At 41.1% G+C, this 19,238-nt stretch overlaps 1 protein-coding gene across 1 annotated transcript in view; it reads right to left on the bottom strand.

Annotated features, from left to right (window-relative positions):
- GPRIN3 (GPRIN family member 3) overlaps positions 1-10,617 on the bottom strand; it is a 62,232-nt gene extending 51,615 nt beyond the window's left edge. Inside the window, exon 1 of the mRNA XM_004590575.4 lies at positions 10,461-10,617. The gene's annotated coding sequence lies outside the window, so the exon portion shown is untranslated. The remainder of the gene's footprint in view (positions 1-10,460) is intronic.
- Positions 10,618-19,238: the final 8,621 nt, after the last annotated feature.

Here is a 19,238-nt window from a genome sequence, read left to right as displayed (position 1 = left end):
CTATTTAAGTGATCTGGGCATTATTTGAGAGTTTAGACTATGATTCGCTCAGTCATCGCATAAAATTTAACATCAATATTAAGTGCTCAGTGAAGATTTATTAAATAATCCAGAGAACCCACCTTCCTTAAGACAGGGGCTCCTGCCAAAGCCCTTTTACATTTTAGATCTCTTCTCTTGAATAAACCCCTATTTCCAGGTAGAACAGGGCTTTTACATAATTTGCAAAACAGAAGCAACTGATTTCAGTCCAGCCCTAGTTATTAACTTTCACCATCTCTGAGACTTGTAGCCTTACCACTCAACCTCCATAAACAACAGAGGGATGATCTTCAAGAAAAGAAAAATCTGTTATTAGAGTTACACGCATCAGAATAACAACCAAACAAATAGAATATTTCCTCAAAGAGCGTAGAAGTCTCAATAAAACTAAATTTGGGTTATATCAAAATCAATAAGAAAAAAAAAGTCATTTTATCCCTAAAGATTTTTAGTACCTAGAGTTTCTGATATATTATCAATACATGTCAAGTGCTACAATGCCTGGTACTTAAGCACTGGGACATAGCACTACAAGACAATGCCTCTCTTTCCAAAGCGAGCAGCATTGCTGTAGCACTGTGTCCTCTGTTACCTTCAAATGATGCTATTCTCAGCCCTGTCTTTTGGAGTGAAGCTACTGAGGCACCGACACTTAAGGATTAATAATTAGATGAGAGGATGTTTTTAGAAGTAAAGTAGGAGGCATGATGAGGGGGCGGTATGCAGTGCAGTGTGCATGAGGAAGGAAAGCAGCAGAAGTTGAGAAAGAATGAGCAGTTTCAGAGAGCTATGGAGACAGCTTTCTCTACTGATGGTCTGCATGGCTTTTCCAGCTCCTCTCTTAGGGCATTTGTCTTCATTTGCAATGTGAAGAAACCAACCCTAAGGCTGTCATCTCACTGTTGTCCACCTGTACAGAGAGGTTCCACCTAATATCCTGGCCAGGCTGCCCGATGAGCTGACCAGCTCCAGAGAAGGACTGTCAGTGCAGTTACGTGTAGTCATTCAGTGAGTGCTGCTTAGCTGCACAGACGGAACCACCAAATGGGATATGAGTCAGTGGAACTCGTCAGCATTTTTCTCAGCTGTGGGACCTACTGAATAGAATGCACCAGGACTGGAAAGATCAGGTATGCTCCAAGCCTGCAGGATGCTCTGCAGGTTGGGTGTCCTTGTCACGAGTTGTACACAGAACACAAATACAGTGCATTCCAAAATAGGAAAGACAAGGAATGCGAGTTTGGTCTACCAGTTTAAATGCTGGTTGAGACATACACCTACATGGATATGACTCAGTTTGAGTCTCAGCTCTGCTTCCAACTCCAGGTTCTTGCTAATGTGCACCTTGGGAGGCAGCAGCAATGGCTCAAGTAACTGGGATTGTGCCACCCATAAGGGAGACGGGGACTGAGTTACTAACTCTTAGCTTCAGCCCTTCCTATCCATAGACCTTTGTAGGCATTCAGGAGTGAGCCAAAGAAAGGAAGAAGGAAGAAAAGAAGGAAGGAAGGAAGGAAGGAAGGAAGGAAGGAAGGAAGGAAGGAAGGAAACTAAATAAAGCAATTTAATGCAAAATGTTAGGCATGAGTCTTTAAAGAGAACAGATCAGTTAAAACTGTTAATATTTTTAGTTTGCACTTAGAGTACAGTCAAGTGCAAGCAAGCAAGTAGACAAATGAAAAGCTCTGCTATTCTGTGGCTGTCAGCCAAGTTCAACTCCATTTGTAAACTTGTATACATATATATAATATATAATAAAAGGAAGTTTATATACATTTATATATAAAATTATATGTATATGAAATTATATATTTATCTTTTGTATGTAACTATATATAATATGTAATATAACTTTATAAAGCAATATGATATAATATAAAGTATATATAATATAAAGTAATACAATATAAAGTAATATTAATATTTAACTATACAAATAAAGTTCCTATTGTATATATATGATGTGTGTGTACATATATATATATATACATATATACACACACACACACATATATATATGTATATATATATATATACATATATATATGTGATGGGACCTTTTTAGATTCTCACTATGGCTTATCTTTGCAATTCTCTCCATTTCACACAGATGTATCAGGTTCCTGAGTACCATTATGGCATTTGGGAACTCAAGTATATTTTGCAAACTCAGTGACTCCAGGGGTGAGATAAGCAAGGCAGAGAAGTGAAGCTGTTGTGTATAATCAACATCAAAGAATTTACACTGTCAGGGAGACAATAGGGAGAGGTGGGGACTGCAGTGAATTAAAGAGGTGGTACAAGCTGTTGTTCAGCTCCATCCTAGAGTATAAATAGTTTTTTCATTTATGATAGAATACACTTTTTGAATCTTAGATTTGGCTTAATTAAAAATAAAAATAAATATCTGTGGGGCATGGTTTTCTGAGTTTTTATGTTACCTATGTCCCAAGCCTGAACTGCAACCAGGGTATGAGGTGTGTACCAGAGCTCTCAGCTACTTATGACAAGGCTGCCTTTTGCTCTGAGAGTCTGTAAGTGATGAGTAGAAACATCTCCATGAGAAAGGAGATTGCCAGTGTTTTCACTGTCTTCATCAGAGCCACACCCCAGACCCTGACGCTGACAGATTGCCACGCTCTGACTGCACTCAGAACATATTTGACGTGAAAATAAGAAAACTCTTCCACACCCATTTGTCATTAGCAATTTAACTCACCCAAGGATTCAGTAGGAAAAGCATACACTCATTTACTAACCTTGGCTCTTATTAAAATTCAGAGTAACAACTAGAGTTCTATTTGCTGCAACTTCACCTGCACTTTTTGAAGGAGAAATAAATCATAGAATAATCCAAAGGAAGGCATGCTTACAGAATAACACAGCTAAGTATAAGTTAAAAGTGCACATTATATACAAGAGGCTTTTGCACATGAAGGGTTTGCTGAACTAATGGAGTTAGAAGCCATGTTTTGAGTGCGTCGAGCAACTCATTTAGAGCAATGGAGTGAGAATTTCAAATAATGTCTTAATAAGCACAAAAACCAAGTGCCAACGAATTGGAGATCATGATGAACAACACGTCTTCTACATTTTTATACAACTATTTTTAAAAGTATGTAATGAGAAATTATATCTATGTCACATAAAGGAAGAAAAATATGAAAAAAATTGTTCACATTCTATTTTGCATCTCTGTCCTACACAGCTGTAGTTCAGAACAAAAACCCATAGACCATGCAAAATTCCTAATCCTGATAATATCTGGCATATTGTACTCACCAAGGCAAACACATGGGCAATGTAGAAAACTTTTCACCAACAATTGAAACAAAAAATAGCAATGGTCGGATTACTCAGAAAATATAGTTAGCATGTATTTAATTTAACAAAAACTGTATGCTTTAAACAAAGAGAAGAGCCTCCCATAAAAGCAATATAGTGATTTTAATTTTAGGCTACTTAGAAATCAATACCCCTGAAAAACTATCAAGAATCTGTCAGTTAACCTTTTTTTTCCCTCTGCCAAGGGCCACGTGAATATTTATAACATCATTTGTGGGCCATACAAAATTATCACCTTAAAAATTAGCTTGCTATAGATTTATTAAATTTCAAGTCTTGCCTGAGGGTTGCCTTGGCAGGTTCACATGACATGATTTTTCAGGACAAGTAAGGCTTTTCCCCATCACTGAGTAAAGCATTTTGATTATTTCCCATCAACTAGGGGAAATGGATTGTTTGCAATTTATGTTTAAATAGAATTTCCTTGTTTGATGCAAATGTGATTTTTTAGGGGCTTTGGAGATCTCTGTCCAGTTGTCTCCTTACTGAACGAGCAGCAGTGCCCAAATCCCTGGAGACGCCTGTGACTTAATGGGTTTTTACTCCCAGCTTCCAGCGTTTTTCTTGATTCTGTGTGTGTTACAGGGCTGTGCATATTGACCAAATTACTGTTCTTTAGCAATCTGCTTAGGATCCAAGAACTAAAATTTGTAAAAGACGTGAGGGGAGAGGTAGTTATGTAAGGGCCAATACAAATACGTTGTCTAAGATTAGCAAACTGATCACCACAATTTAACCACATCAGCACCTTGGGGACAGAAATGGAAGCCACTGCATTAGGTGAACAATTTAGAAAAACTTTACTGGGACTGGCTTGATGGCTCAATGGGTTAAGCTTGCACGCCTATGATGCCAGAATCCCATATGATTGCCCTTTTAAGTGCTGGTTGCTCTACTTCCAATCCAGCTTTCTGTTGGGAAAGCAGTGGGAGATGGCCCAAGCATTTGAGCCCTGCTACCCATGTGGGAGAGCAGGATGGGGCTCCGGACTCCTGGCTTGTCCTGTTTCATCCACAACCAGTGTGGACTTTTTTGAGTAGGAGCAACTGATGGAAGATTGCTCTCAGTAACTTCCTCTCATTTTCTGTGTGTGTGTGTGTGTGTGTCTGTCTGTCTGCCTCTGTCTCTCTCTTTTCCTCTCTTTCTGTGTAATTATGCCTTCAAATAAGTAAATTGATTCTCAATGTTGGACCTGCTGTGGGTGTAGACTCAGTGTGGGACAAAAAAGAGAAATTGTATGTTCTAGCCCAGCTCCAACAGTGACTTGTGGCAAATTATTAACTTCCTTAGGACTCCTCTTGTAAACAAAAGCACGATTTGGTTTTCTTGTAAATAAAAGCATGATTAAGCAGGGGTTTCTAAAGCTTGCTATTGGAATTCCTTTGGGATCTTAAAAAAAATTCCTAAGCTCCACCTTCAGATCTAGATTCTGATTAAGATTCAAGAAGTCATTGTATTTAATCTTCCAGCCAAGGGTCAGTTATTTCTGCCTGAAGAAAATAATTTGGGCTCCAAATCAGACAGTGAGCTTCAAAATAAAATCGGCAATCTAATTACAAGCACGAAAAAATTAGAAAGTTGTTTGCTGTGTTGCCAACTCCAATGCGTCCAGTTAAAAAGTGTGAAAAATGATACTACTGGCAATCAAGATTGTAAGTAATTTAGACTGTAAGAGTATACATATTACCCTATGAAAATCAATAAATATCTTTTGAACTTAAAAGCTTCTTCCAAATGTCTATTTTATTCCAGAGTTTTATGTAAAAGTACCAGGAATCTAAATATTCTGATGTAGAAAAGAAGATGAAAGAGCAGCAGGCCTCTCATTTTGATTAAAAAAAAAGAAGAAAGAATGAAAGAAGGAAGGAAGGAAGGAAAGGAAGGAAGAAAGAAAGAAAGAAAGAAAGAAAGAAAGAAAGAAAGAAAGAAAGAAAGAAAGAGAGAATGCCCATATTTATACTCCAAATGAACTCATTCAGACAGCTGGGTCCCATTTAACTGTCATTGTTTCCTGGTTAGAGGTATAGCTATAGACAAGGGAGTGTTGATATCACAATATTGTCTTATTCTGGAGGAAATGAAATAAGAACTAAAAAAGTCCACCATCAGAAACACAAGTAAGATTTTTTTCTCAAATTCATTCTTCTAAAAAATCATTATTAAGTCATAGTAAAACTCAATGATGTTAGTTCCTAGAGATGCATATTAATATAATTGAATATGTAACTGAAGTGGGCATTGGCTGAGCTATTAAAAATTAAGACATGCTTTGGTATGCCCACATCCTGTATCCTAGTGCAGGAACTGGAGTCTATTGGTAGTTCTAATTCCAGGCCCCTGCTAACGTTCACCCTGGAGGAAAGCAGGTGTTAGTTCAAGCAGGTGTTAGTTCACTTGGTCCCTGCCACCTCTGTGGGAGATCTGGATTGAATTATTGGCTCCCAGCATCTACTTGGCCCAGTCCTGGCTGTTACAGACATTTGAGAAATAAAGCAGTGCAGAATTTCTCTTTGTCTTTCCAGTAAAATAAATAAATAAAAAATAGAGAAAAATAAACATATAGCCAAAATGATGGTCACATCACAAAACAATTGAAAATGAGAAGCCACGGCGGCTGTCGCTCTTCCTTCTGGAATGGATGGCTACACATGATTCTTTTCATCTTCCTGGAGCTGCCAGTGCCCATGTTGGGTTCCCGGGAGAATCAATGCACTGAAGAGAAGGGAAGGGCTTGCTGAATGGATCACAATCACCTGACCACTCAGTCAGTGACCATAGCTGTGCTGTGGACATGCAATAATCATGTGACAACGCAGTGTATCCCATAATTTTAATAGTTCAGTCATCATGTTCAATTGAGTCAAAGCCCAACCAGTAGATTCTTGCAAGAGAAATAAAAAAGCTGGCAGGAAATGACAGATTAGTGATGTTACGGCCAATCTGGCTAGATTTTCTGAAAGTTGCAGCAGTAGGAAATGAAATCTTAGATATAAAATGAGTAGGAACTGAACAGCGATAGAAAAAAATCAAATAAGCATAATAAAATAGTGGTTACTCTGTGTGTGTGCAAGAGAGGAAACAGGGAGATGGAGGTTAAAGATGTCTAAGTGTAAAGATTTAATGTACTGTACCATATAGTTAATAAAAGCATACTGTAGTAAGGATCTTGTTTAAATGAACAGGCATTTCTTGCAGGCAGAGGAGTGAGAGAACGGGTTACTACAGGAAATGACAAACATATTTACTTGTTTCACTGTAGTACAGATTTTACAATCTATGTATCTCATAACATCATGCTATATACTTCAAATATACACACTGACATTTATTGAAAAATGAACAACATGAATAGTATTCCAGTCTAAATAGAAACTCCAGTGTGATTTTCTCCCTCTGACTTGATGCTCTTTTTTTCCCATATGGTTCTTCACCTGGCCGAGAAGCAATTCCTATTATGACTCTTAAATCAGAGATTCTCCCTCATTCTTTGCTGCTTTCTGTATCATGATCCCTTCTTCATGACCCTCGCCCCTACCCCACCCAGCTGTATTCCACAAATCAGCTCACATCCCATCTGCTCCCCCAGCCCTTCCAGATCTTTCTCCCTGCCTTGGGAAGTCACCAGTCTTGCCTTTTCCAATGAGAAAATTATGTTACTCATAAAATTGCACACGCATGCGTACCTCACATCTCTTTGTCAACCCTTGGTGTTTTGCAAACTGGAAGCATGTCTTTGTATCATCTCCAGCAGGAGCTTTTGGGCTTTTTAGAACATGATATAAGATATATACTTCACATTTCAGTCCAGTAGACACACATTCATATAAACAAAGCTTTAGAGGATCCATGTGCAATGCTCGCACATCCTTTATATGCTGCTTTTCTGAGCTACTTGATATTCATAAGTGAACCTGCTGATTAGATTCCCCAGATGGACTTCACAGTGCTTGGGATATGTGGTTTGAAAAGTACAATTCCAGAAGGACACTTATTGATCCTTTTTGGATTACTGTATTTTTTCCCATTGGAAAAAGAAATTTAATAATTAACTGTGGCTCTTGAGCTCTCTTGATTCCTTTTTCCTGAATTACTGGTTTGCTCATTCAGGTGTTCAGACCAGATCATCATGCATTTGATTTTGGACTCACCTGGGACAATAAGCACTTGGGATATACATATACATATACATATAAGCATACATACACATATAAATATCTACCTATATATACATACATACATTTCTTTTTTCCATTGCTTTGTCCTGAGCAATGTTCTCACAAAAATAAGATTTCATGATTTTCTATAAAGCTCAAATCTCCATTCTTTGCTTTATTTTCACAATATGCAAAAATGAGCAACAAAACTCACGGATGAAGGCACTGAGGCACAGAGATTAGGGTGGCTCTTCCTTGTAATCAGGCTATTGGAAATGAAGATGTGAGAGATGGCTATTTGAAGAATTCGAACCAAGGTCTCAGGAAATATGCATCCTTGTGGCTTCTGCACATCCAAGGATCTGTTGGCCAGTCGAGCTGGGACGTCTCTGGACACGAGCTTTTGGGTGTTAATCACTTGCCTCTCCAGCTTACTCCTTCTACCTTTTTGACTCAGAGTTCCCCAACCACCCACACCTACTTGTTTTCTTGGGATCCTGCATATTTTGGTGCTGGTTTTAGGAACACCTCACCATCTCTCCATCAGGCTTTTTCCTCTCAGCCTTTAGGGCCTGGGGACACCTTCCATGTCCTCATCACCTCCACAGTCTGTCTTTCTCAGCTGCTTGCCACACCACTTTGCTTGCTGTTTCCTGCCTGTCTCCCTCCTAAATTGGGTAGGCTGAGACTGTTGTGTTCATTCTTCCATTTCACAATCCAGGACCACATCTGGTTCAGTACAAACACACGCGGATGTTGAATGCATGAATGAACAAGTGAATGAATGAATAAATGCATGAACGAGGAGAAGCAGCTGCTGAGAAGCAGCCTGCATGTGGTCTGGGGCTGGACTTAGCCCTCACCTTCTGAAGCCAGTCCTTGATGCTTTTGTGATTGTTGCAATAAATATTTTAGTGTTTCCCTGGTAGATGCAAGGAAGCGTCTTTGGATCTGAATATATGCTTCTCGTAAGTGCATGAGAAGCATAATCAAGAAAATGTTGCAGGAACAAATGCTGGAGTGCATTGGGCCAGTCTTTTGAGGTAATTAAAACACTAGAGTTTCAAAACAGCTAGCTGGAATCCACCTCCCCTCCTCTTGAGTCCGGTCTGATTCATACAGTGCTTTCCTCCTCCACTTCCTCCAGGGCTAAGGCACTTGCCATTTCTACCCACCATGTTCACAGAAGTCTAGTCAATGAGCAGACAAAGCCTGACCTCCACAACACACCACAACACACTGTGCAGGACTCTCCATGAACTCTTCTGCTGATCCAAAATAAATGTCAGTGATAACACCTCTGGGATTGCAGCAGCAATGGCTGCATATTTTTTTTTCTGTTTATGAATCTACCACCTAGTCCCCCCACTCAAGACATACAGGCACACACATGTACCCATGTTCTGTGGGGTGCTCTTTCCAAAGCACAGTCAGCCTCGAGTGCCATTCGGGGATAGCAACCGAGAAGATTTTCTTCTTTGTGCTGTGACTCATGTATTCTTTATTTCCACAATTGTTACTCAGGGCAGCCAACGGCGAGCACAATAGAAAAGAAAGGCTAGTTTCTAACTGGAAAATAGGCACATTCGCGAGGAGCACTCTCAAAATATTATCAAAGTAAAATATGCAGCAGCACCAACAAGAGCAAACAAAAACCCACGCAAGAGATGTGTAAATATTTCATGAAGCTAAGCCTTCATCAACTCTCTCCAAATCTTGCTGTGTTGTAAACAGTTTCTTCTGTTTCCTCTGGTCCCACCATGACCCAGATTTCTTGCAATAATAACATTAAAAAAAAAAAAAAAGGAAAAGAAAGAAAACATGGACCAGCAGATCTTTCACGGATGTATTCTGAGAAATGTTTAGATGGAGCAGATCCAAGTTCTGCTTGCACAGGAGAAAGAAGAGACCTTTATAAAAGGTGGCTGCTTCTGCCCCTTGGGTGTCCACTCAGCGCTCTCTTCCCACCCACTCCAAGTCCTCCCTCTCCCTGCACCTCCCTTGGCTACCTTCTGAACATTCACATCACCTTAACCTTGAACTGCTAACACCACATGCAGTGATTTCCCCCAAGACCCTCCAGGAGGCCCTGAAACCTGATGTGGATTTGCTGCCTCCCCAGCACCCCAAATTCACTTGCCACTGTGGATCACGGACCCCTTCTCCGCACTCCCTCCCAGTGTCCATTGTTGCGTCTGAAATTTTGCCTACATCGTTTCCATCTGCCTGGATAGCGTGAAAATCTGCTGTGTGCACCGGCTGATCATCTCCAGCCCTTTTTTGGGGGAAAAAAAAAATCTCTCTCCAGAAACCCCTTCCCCTTGAGGTTCCACGCTGATTTAATGTCGCTCCAAAGTTCACCTCTAAGCCACAGAACAGGTCTCTGCAATCATTTCTCTTTATCAATCTCTGGCCACTCTTCCTTTGGCTACCTCCAGAAAAACTGCATGTGGGAATATATCTGCATGTGTCTAGAAACGCACACACACACACATATAAATGCACATCTATTACATCGACTATAGTATTTTTGACCTCAAAGGAAATGGCATGAGAAAATGAGAAAATGCCACACACACACACACACTCACGCCTCTATTAGGGTATTCTCATAGTGATCCTACTGATTATAAACCTTTTCAAGGGGCAGCTGGCGTCTTCCCCATTTACCTTCATGTCCAGAGGTTCAGGAAGCAATGACCTTGCAGAGAAATCCATCACCTGCGAGGAAGACCGCCCCTCCTGGAGCGCAGGATGGGACGGGGATCAGAGCAACAGGCACAGGATCCCCAGGCAAAACCTTGCGACCAAATCCCTCCCCACCGGCGCGGCGCACACCACCACGCTCGCCTCCCCGGGGCCGGCCGCCGGGCGGAGTGGCGCGGGGGGCGTCTCTTCCCGCGGCCGCAGGTCGCCTACCTGCTCGGGCCAGCCTCTCGCGGGCGCAGCGGGGCCACTGCCTGCGCTGTGGCGGGGTCTTCGCGTCGCATCTCCCAGGCGCCGGCTCTACGGGCGCCGCACCGCGGGCTCGGTAAGGCCTCGACCGGCTGTCCTGCTCCAGCGAGCGGGTGAGCGAGCTCGGGGCGACCAGGAACTGAAATTACTATGCAAAAAGCGGAGGCGGCGCGCGCCGGCGGGGCGGGGACACGGCTGCCCCTGGCGCGCCGCTGCAGGCGCCGCCGCCCGGCGCTGGGCCAATTTGGAGGTGGGAGTTCACGTGCCCGGTGGCTCATCCGTCAGGCCCAGGAAGCGCCCATCTGTCCAGTGCTGCCCAACCAGGGCTGCAGCCTCGCAAGCGGTTGCAAGCTTGGGGTTGCGCTGGGGTGGGAGGGAGAGGGAGGCGCGAGCCCCGCCCCCCACCGAGCCCCTTCCCTCCCCTCTCCCTCTTTCCCTATTTCCCGGAGAGGAGGAAAAGTGTTCGCACCAGGGGGGACTGGCCAGGGTATGGGCGGTTCTCGGATCTGCGGCGAGGAGAGCAAAGACGAAGTTAAGAAGGGGCTCCTGAAAGCCGGCGGGGGGACCCAGAGCGAATACCCCTGCTCCCTCCTTCGTGTCACCAGCCTGTAGGCTGAGACTAAACTTCCAGCCCGTGGCTTCTAACATAGCCACGTGCGGAGATGAACTGTAAGCAAGGAGACCACCCACTCACCCGCCCGATGTTGCACTTGGGCTGCCAAACTTGCAGAATCCTGCGTAGCCTAAGATGGCATTGCAGACAGTGTGTCTGTCCTTTTGCCGCCCACAACTACTGGCCACCCTCATCCCATGGGCATGGATGGGTTTGGAAAGGATCCCAGCTGGGCGGCGGTGAATGGACGAGTAGTAAGGTTAGCAGTGGTGGGTGGTGTAAAATACACCACAACAAGAACTATCATTAACGACATTTGTTGGCAGGCACATGCAAAAATGCCTTTCAGGCAGCCTCTGTCCTTGTCACAACAGCCGGTGGAGGCGTTGTAGAGAGAGTTGGATCTTCACTGGGTGGATAGGAAAGCTTAGATGATTTCCACGTATTGCTTGATGCAGTTGGGATTCAAACTATCCCCAAATCTATCTTCCCAGCCGTTGCACAGGACTGGTCCAGGAGTCTGGTTCAACTCAGTAGGACTGGGGATGGGTGTGGGAGGGGGGTGAAGTGAGCCTGAGAACATGCATTTCCTGAAAGCACTCTACTGAGGACCATGCTGCTGGCAGACACCAAGCTCTCTCAGCCACTAGCTCAAGGGTTTAAATGTATCTTGTTTGTTTGTGAGGTTTGGTGATTGGGTTAAGAAGCTAAAGATGTGACTTGGCTCTTGAGCCAAGAATGCTACAAAGGCGTTAGCAGTGTTCACTTTTGCTGGTCTGGAAGTTTGGAGCAGGTGCCCTGGGTGGCCTTTCCAGTACTAAACAATTTCTAAAGCATCGTTATGATTGTGGGAGTGGTCATGGCGTGATATTTAGAGGCTCAGAGTGCTAAGGATATATGCCTTTTTTCCCCCAGTCCTTCACCTTATTAACAAAACTAAAGCACAATTTTGCAATTGATGTCTACTTAGCATGGGACACTTCGCAAAATGCTCACAAGAATAATTTTATCCCTCTGTATCACAATGCTGTAAGGGAGGCATGATTTCATATTCTAGGAAAGCAGAATGGTTTTCCTGAGATCATACAATGAATATAGCTGGAATTGAGGCTGGAGTCTGCTAGATGTCCACTTCAGGGCTGTTTTTATTATCACCTCACCACATTAGTTTTCTATGGCTGTTATGATAAACTGCTCCAAACACCAGTATATTCTCTTTCACCTCTGAAAGTCAAAAGTGTGAAAATAGATACTTTAATATCGAAAGAAAAGAGCCATCCAAGATGCTGCTTCCCATCTGAAGGCTGTGGGGCAGGGGCGGGGGTGGTGGGGAATCTCTTCCCCTGTACAAGTAAAGACCTTCTTAAATAACGGAAGTTTAAGAAATTCTGCCACTCAACATTATAAAGTTCCATGATAAATAAGGTGATTAATAACTCATGTGAAATTAAGCATACATCAAATTGCAGAAAGAATGAAAGATTTCAGGGTAATAGCAAACAGAAATACAGGGTAAAAACAAACAGTATATATCACTGACATGTTTATGCTCAAGGCACTTCTACAGTCTGACCTACCCAAATTTATCATTTAATTGGGGTGGAAAGTCATGAAAAACGAAATCTTAAGGATAGTCACAGAAGAGATAATGGGAGGATGTAAAATGTCATGTGGCTATTTAGCCAATGAATTAGATGAATGGAAACATCTCCATTTGAAAATTAGACGTATACAGGAGAAAGTTGGAAAGGTAGGTTGGAAGGTTGTGTGAATGGATCTTAACTGTCATGCTAAAGAGGTTAGACTTAATCCTCAGTAATAACAATCATAATTATACCTTATGTTCACACTGTATTGAGTTATCCGCCAACTACATTTTATATATTTTTAATTACTTGCCTTTTCTTTCCTTCCAAACAAGCAGACAATTGTACACACACACACCACACACATTTCCCTCTAAAAAACTGTACTTTCTGGTTGTGCTTGCCTGCCACACTTTGTACACTCCTAACCATGCTTTATGTTTTTCTGTTGCGTTTATGACTATAGCTTGATGTGTCATAGACATATTTTTATAGTATATATGTATATTTGTCTCATTTGTTCCCTGCTATTTCTCTATGGTCTAAAAAATAGTTCCCAACACTAAGTGTTTGGTCAATGTCTGGTGAATGAATCATTTTCCCAATTAACAAACTGAAGAACCAAAATCCCAGATGTTTAAGTGAGATTCCCAGTGTCCCCTGGCTATAAGGTGGTTTTATTCAGACTATAACCTAGTGTTCAGCACAATGTTTTTTTTGTGTGTGTCTTCTATTTTTTTCTCCTTTTTTTCTGAAAATTGTCAGATTTAAACAGCAGCAGCAATATATTTATAAGAATTAGAGAATCCTTCTAAACGTCACATATTTCCTAAAAACCTCATCGGTTAGCAGGATTGGCAAGGAATATTGGCAGGACCAAATTATCCATAGTGGATTCTGGAGGGTTGCCATTAGCTCCGCATTATTTGGCACCGAGCAGTACTGTAAGTTGCATTGTAATTGTTCTCAAGTTAATTCATGTGCCTGTCTTGAGACTTGAAATTACAAGCACTTTAGGTTCAGGGACCATAACTTCTGTTGCTTTTTTTAAAGATTTATTTATTTTTATTGGAAAGGCAGATATACAGAGAAGAGACAGAAAGATCTTCTATCCGCTGGTTTCACTCCCCAAGTGTCTGCAATGGCCGAGGCTGAGCTAATCTGAAGCCAGGAGCCAGGAGCTTTCTCCAGGTCTTCCACACGAGTGCAGGGTCCCAAACCTTTGGGCCATTCTCTACTGCTTTCCCAAGCTAGATGAGAAGTGGAGCAGATGCAGTATGAACTGGTGCCTTTACGGGATCCCCGGGCTTGCAAGGAGAGAATTCAGCCACCAGGCTATCCTGCTGGGCCCAACTTCTATTCCTTTTATATCTTTGCATAATGTCCAGTTCTAGACCTTAAATAGACCTGTCATTACATGGCTACATGATGACTGTCATCTCTCCAACACTCATATCTTTTCAAACCACACTCAAGACAGAGAGAAAAGAGTCCTGGTGAAAAATAAAAAACTTCAATTTTTTCCCCCCCACAAAAGATAAAATGCTTCCAGAACTCTCTTCCACCCACTAGTCATACATAGGCCATAATTTGGTCTCTGTGTGACTCTGGGAACCTTTGAAAGCAAGCCCTTAGCATGAGAACTGGTCTGGCTTGGATTTTTTTTTTAGTTTAAGCATCTTGTTGGTCCCAATCAGAGTGGGTCTTGTTGGTTGGGAGAAGGAAGGTAGCATGTATGACTATCTGACAACGATGTGTTTCATGAAGAATCAGTGGAGAAATACTGATATCTTGTATTAAGGTCCATTCTGATGCTACTCTAAAACCTTGGGATTTTGAAAGAACATGCTAAGCCTATAAAAAGTAAGGTTCCTTGTTTTTCTTCCTGCCTCGTTCATTTCCTCCTCCTTCTCTTTCTCTTTCCCTTCCTCCCTCTCTCCCTTTTAGCAATAGGTCTTCTCTCTCTGTGTCTCTTTCTCTTCTTTCTTTATTCTCTTTTTTCCCTGTCTCCTCATTTCTCTTTAAACTTCTGTGCCCTACTCTAGCACCATATTTTTGAGGTCATGCTTCCTATTCCAAAATTTATTTATTTTTATTGGAAAGTCAGATATACAGAGAGGAGGAGAGACAGAGAGGAAGATCTTCCGTCTGCTGATTCACTCCCCAAGTGGTTGCAATGGCTGGAGCTGAGCCAATCTGAAGCCAGGAGCTTCTTCTGGGTCTCCCACGCTGGTGCAGGGTCCCAAATTTTCTGGGGACTGTTCTCAACTGCTTTCCCAGGTGACAAGCAAAGAGCTCAATGGAAAGCGGGGCTGCCAAGATTAGAACGGGCACTTATATGGGATCCTGGTGCGTTCAGGGCGAGGACTTTAGCCACTGGACTATTGCTCTGGACCCCCATTATATGTTTAATCAATGCTGTTTTGTCAAATGTTTACATGTTCTGCATTGGGAATGCTGTTACTGTAGGCTTGTTTAACTGATTGGATAATAGACACTCAAATCACAGCATACCCTACTTCCTCATCTTGTGCTGCTCTTAAACACGTTTTTCATTCATGAGGTAGTGCTCTTGATAGCAGGCGGGTAAATTTTCCTCAACATTATAGATTGATTTGTATTGCTAACTGGTAGTCTATTCCACCCCTTCCTGAAATGTCCTTTCCTCATAGCATGAAATTTCTTTTGGGGGCACAGAATGTTCTAAAATTAGATAATTGTGATGATTTTATGACCCTGTGGACAAACTAGAAGTATTGAGTCATGATCTACATGGGAGTACAGATGTTTACTTTGCTACGCTGATTCCATCCTTTTTATGGCTGAATATTGGTTTTGTTGTATGTATACCGCATTTTGTTTATGTATCCATCTGTTGATAAGCACTTAGAATGCTTCCATTTCTTGGCTATCCTGAATAGCATTTCAATTAATGATGGGAGTGCAACTATCTGTTTGGAAGAATCATTTCATGTCCCATGTCTCTACCATTTTCCACAATGGCTGTCCCAATGTACATTCCTATCAGCAGTGTGAAAGATGTCCCTTTTATTGACATCTTTGCTAGAACTTATTATCTTTTATCTTTTTGATGATAGCTATTCTAACTGGAATTAGGTGATAGCTCATGATGGTTCTGGTTTGTATGTCCCTTGATGGCTAGTTATGTTCATATTTTTTTAAAAACGTTTTATTTTTATTGGAAAGGCATTTTTACAGAGAGAAGGAGAGACAGAGAGAAAGGTCTTCTATCCTATGGTTTACTCTCCAAGTGGCCACAATGGCAGGAGCTGAGCCAATCCAAAGCCAGAAGCCTGGAGCTTCTTTCAGGACCACCACATGGTTGTACAAGGTCGGAAGGACTTGGCCATTCTCCACTGCTTTCCTGTACTACAAACAGGGAGCTGGATGGGAAGTGGAACAATTGGGGCACAAACCAGCACCCATATAGGATCCTGGCACTTGAAGGAGAGGATTTTAGCCAACTGAGCATTCGTGCTGGACTCTGATGATCATATTTTAATGTACCCATGGTTACTTGTATGTTTCCTTTTGAGAAATGTCTGTTTAGTTCGATTGTCTATTGCATTAATCAGCATTTTGTTACTACGAAGAAAAAGCTTGAGAAAACAAACCTGATAAATAAAATAGGTTTATGTATCTCACAGTTTTGAATGCCCAAGTCCAAGACTGGGTGGTCCCCTTAGTTTAGGGCTTTCACAAGTGTGGTGATGGAAAAGGATGGGCTGTGATGCAGGAAAGATCACCTGACAATCCAGGAAGCAGAGATATTTCTAGGACCAACTCGGTATCTTATAACCAATCCCCTGGTGAAAGCTGCCATCATAGGGCATGTCTTCTGTGACTTAGTGACCTCTCACAAGGTTTATTGTCCAAGCAACATAATTAGATTGAGTTTTGACTCACATGATACTGTCAGCTTATGACTTTGAAGGTGAAAGTCTTGCATATGTTTGGGAGTAAATCCTGTTTAAACCATAGCATCTGTTTTTAAGATCAGAATGTTTTTTGTTTGCTTTATTATTACTATTGGGTTATGTATTCTAGATATTAACCCCTTGTGAGATGAGTTGTTTGAAAATATTTTCTGCTTTTTTGTAGGTTGTCTCTTCATTGTGTTGATTGTTTGCTTTGTTGTGTTGAGATTTCTTGGTTTAAAGTGATTCCACTTGACTTAAAAAAATTCTGTTTCTTGTGCTTTTGAGGTTTTGAAATATGTCCCCCGTTTTCTTTGGTAGCTTCACAGCTTCAGATCTTACCTTTCTATCTTTAGTCCATTAGTTGATTATTGTGCATGATGAGGAACAGTGATCTGGTTTGATTCTTCTGCATATGAATATCCAATCTCCCCAGTACATTCATAGAAGAAGTTGACACATTTGTGGAAGACACAAGAGTATACTTCTAGCATCCCTATTTTGTTCCAATGGTCTGTATGGCAATTTCTATGCCATTGCCATTCTATTTTTTATAAAGATTTATTTATTTTTATGAAAAAGTCAGATATATAGAGAGGAAGAGAGATAGAGAGGAAGATCCTTCGTCTGATGATTCACTCCCCAAGTGACTGCAACGGCCAGTGCTATGCCGATCCGAAGCCAGGAACCAGGAACTTCTTCCAGGTTTCCCACATGGGTGCAGGATCCTAAAGCATTGGGCCATCCTTGACTGCTTTCCCAGGGCACAAGCAGGGAGCTGGATGAGAAGTGGAGCTGCTGGGATTAGAACTGGTGCCCATATGGGATCCCAGCATGTTTAAGGCGAGGACTTTAGCCGCTAGGCCACTCCGCCGGGACCTGCCATTCTATTTTGATTACAAAGTTTTGTTATATATTTTGTAATGCCTCCTTCTTTGTTTTTTTATGTGAGACTACTTTTGGATATTTGGATTTTTTTCATGGCTTCCTATGGATGTTAGAAATATTTTCTTATTCTTTACAGAATTTTATTTGTATCTTGGTAGATATTGAATTGAATTTGTAGGTTACTTTGAATGGTATTCATTTTAGCAGTATCAGTTCTTCCAGTACATGGACACAGGAAACAAAGGATGTCTTTTCATTTTTTTGTGTGTTTTTTTGCAATTTCTTCAACAGTTCATGTGTTTCATTGTAGAGCTCTTTTTTACATTGTTATTGCTAGAGGTTTTGTTTATTTATTTTTATATCTGTTATAAGTTGGATTGCTTCTTGACTTTTTCAGATGATTTTATATCTGTATTTAAACATGATTCTGATTTTTCTGTTAATTGTTGTATTTTATAAATTTGCTGAATTAATTAAGTTTTGGGGGGTGGAGTCTTGGAAATTTTCTATATCAAAGATAATGTCATCTATAAGCAGTGAAAATTGGATATTTGCTCTTCTGAATTTATTGCAGTATCACTCTCAGTAGTCAAGAAATGGAAATCAGTTAAGGACTTATTAACTGATGATTAGAAAAAGAAAATCTGGAACATGTACTCAATGAAATGTTACTTATTCATGAAAAGGATGAGCTTTTATTATTGTCAACAACACGGATGGAACTGGAGGCCATTGTGTGAAGTGAAATAAATGAGACATATGAGGGCAAATATGATATGATCTCACTCGTGTGGAATGTAAAGTTGATCTCATAAAAGTTAAGAGTAGAATAGTGGCTCTTGGGGTCTGAGGACAGGTCAATGGAGGGAGGAGGAAGAAAGGTTGGTCAGTGGTTCCTAAGTTTTTAGTAAATGTCAGTTCTGATTTGCGATTTCCCTGGAACATGATTTTAAAGAATAATATACTGTATGTTTCAAAAAAGCTGAAAAGATTTTGAATATTTTCATCACAAAGAGATGATAAATGTTTGATGGATGCATATGCTTGCTTTGATTTGAACATTATATAATATATATAGTAACACCAAATATTATCCCATAAGTGCATACAGTATTTGTGTTCATTCATAAAGATCTTTAGAACTTCCCACTGAACTATACACTTTAAAAAGAGTGAATTGTGTGGCATGAATTATATCTCAGTAAGATTCGTTGGGATATTGGACAACTAATTTAGTACAATGGGATTGTTTTTAAGAAAGCATGAGGCTAGTGTTGTGACATTGTTGGTTAAGTAGGCACTTAGGATGTTGGCATCCCATTTTGGAGTTCTGGTTCAAGTCCTGGCTGCCCCACTTTAAATCTAGTTTGCTGTAATATGCCTGGAAAGCAGTGGAAAATGTCCCAGATACTTGGGCCACTGCTACCTGCACAGAGTTCTAGGCTTCCGGAAACAGCCTGCCTTCGGGCATTTGGAGAGAGAATCAGAGAGAAGTTTTCTTTCTCTCACTTCTTCCCTTTGTCTCATTTTGCCTTTCAAATGAATTAAATATTAACAAATTCTTACCTCCCATTCTACCCAGGCTGAGCTCACCATGTTTTAAATTCTAATTTAGCATCCTTGGTGCTGCGACCCATGACACCTATTTTGCTATGTAGGTCAGCCTTCAGAAATGAATTGATACTGTGGTTCTCATTCTATTTCTTGTAAATTTCTC

Source organism: Ochotona princeps, chromosome 7 (genome assembly GCF_030435755.1).
Source record: "Ochotona princeps isolate mOchPri1 chromosome 7, mOchPri1.hap1, whole genome shotgun sequence".
NCBI lineage: Eukaryota > Metazoa > Chordata > Mammalia > Lagomorpha > Ochotonidae > Ochotona > Ochotona princeps.
The sequence above is the reverse complement of the archived record's forward strand: the minus strand, read 5'-3'. Positions and strand labels throughout refer to the sequence as shown.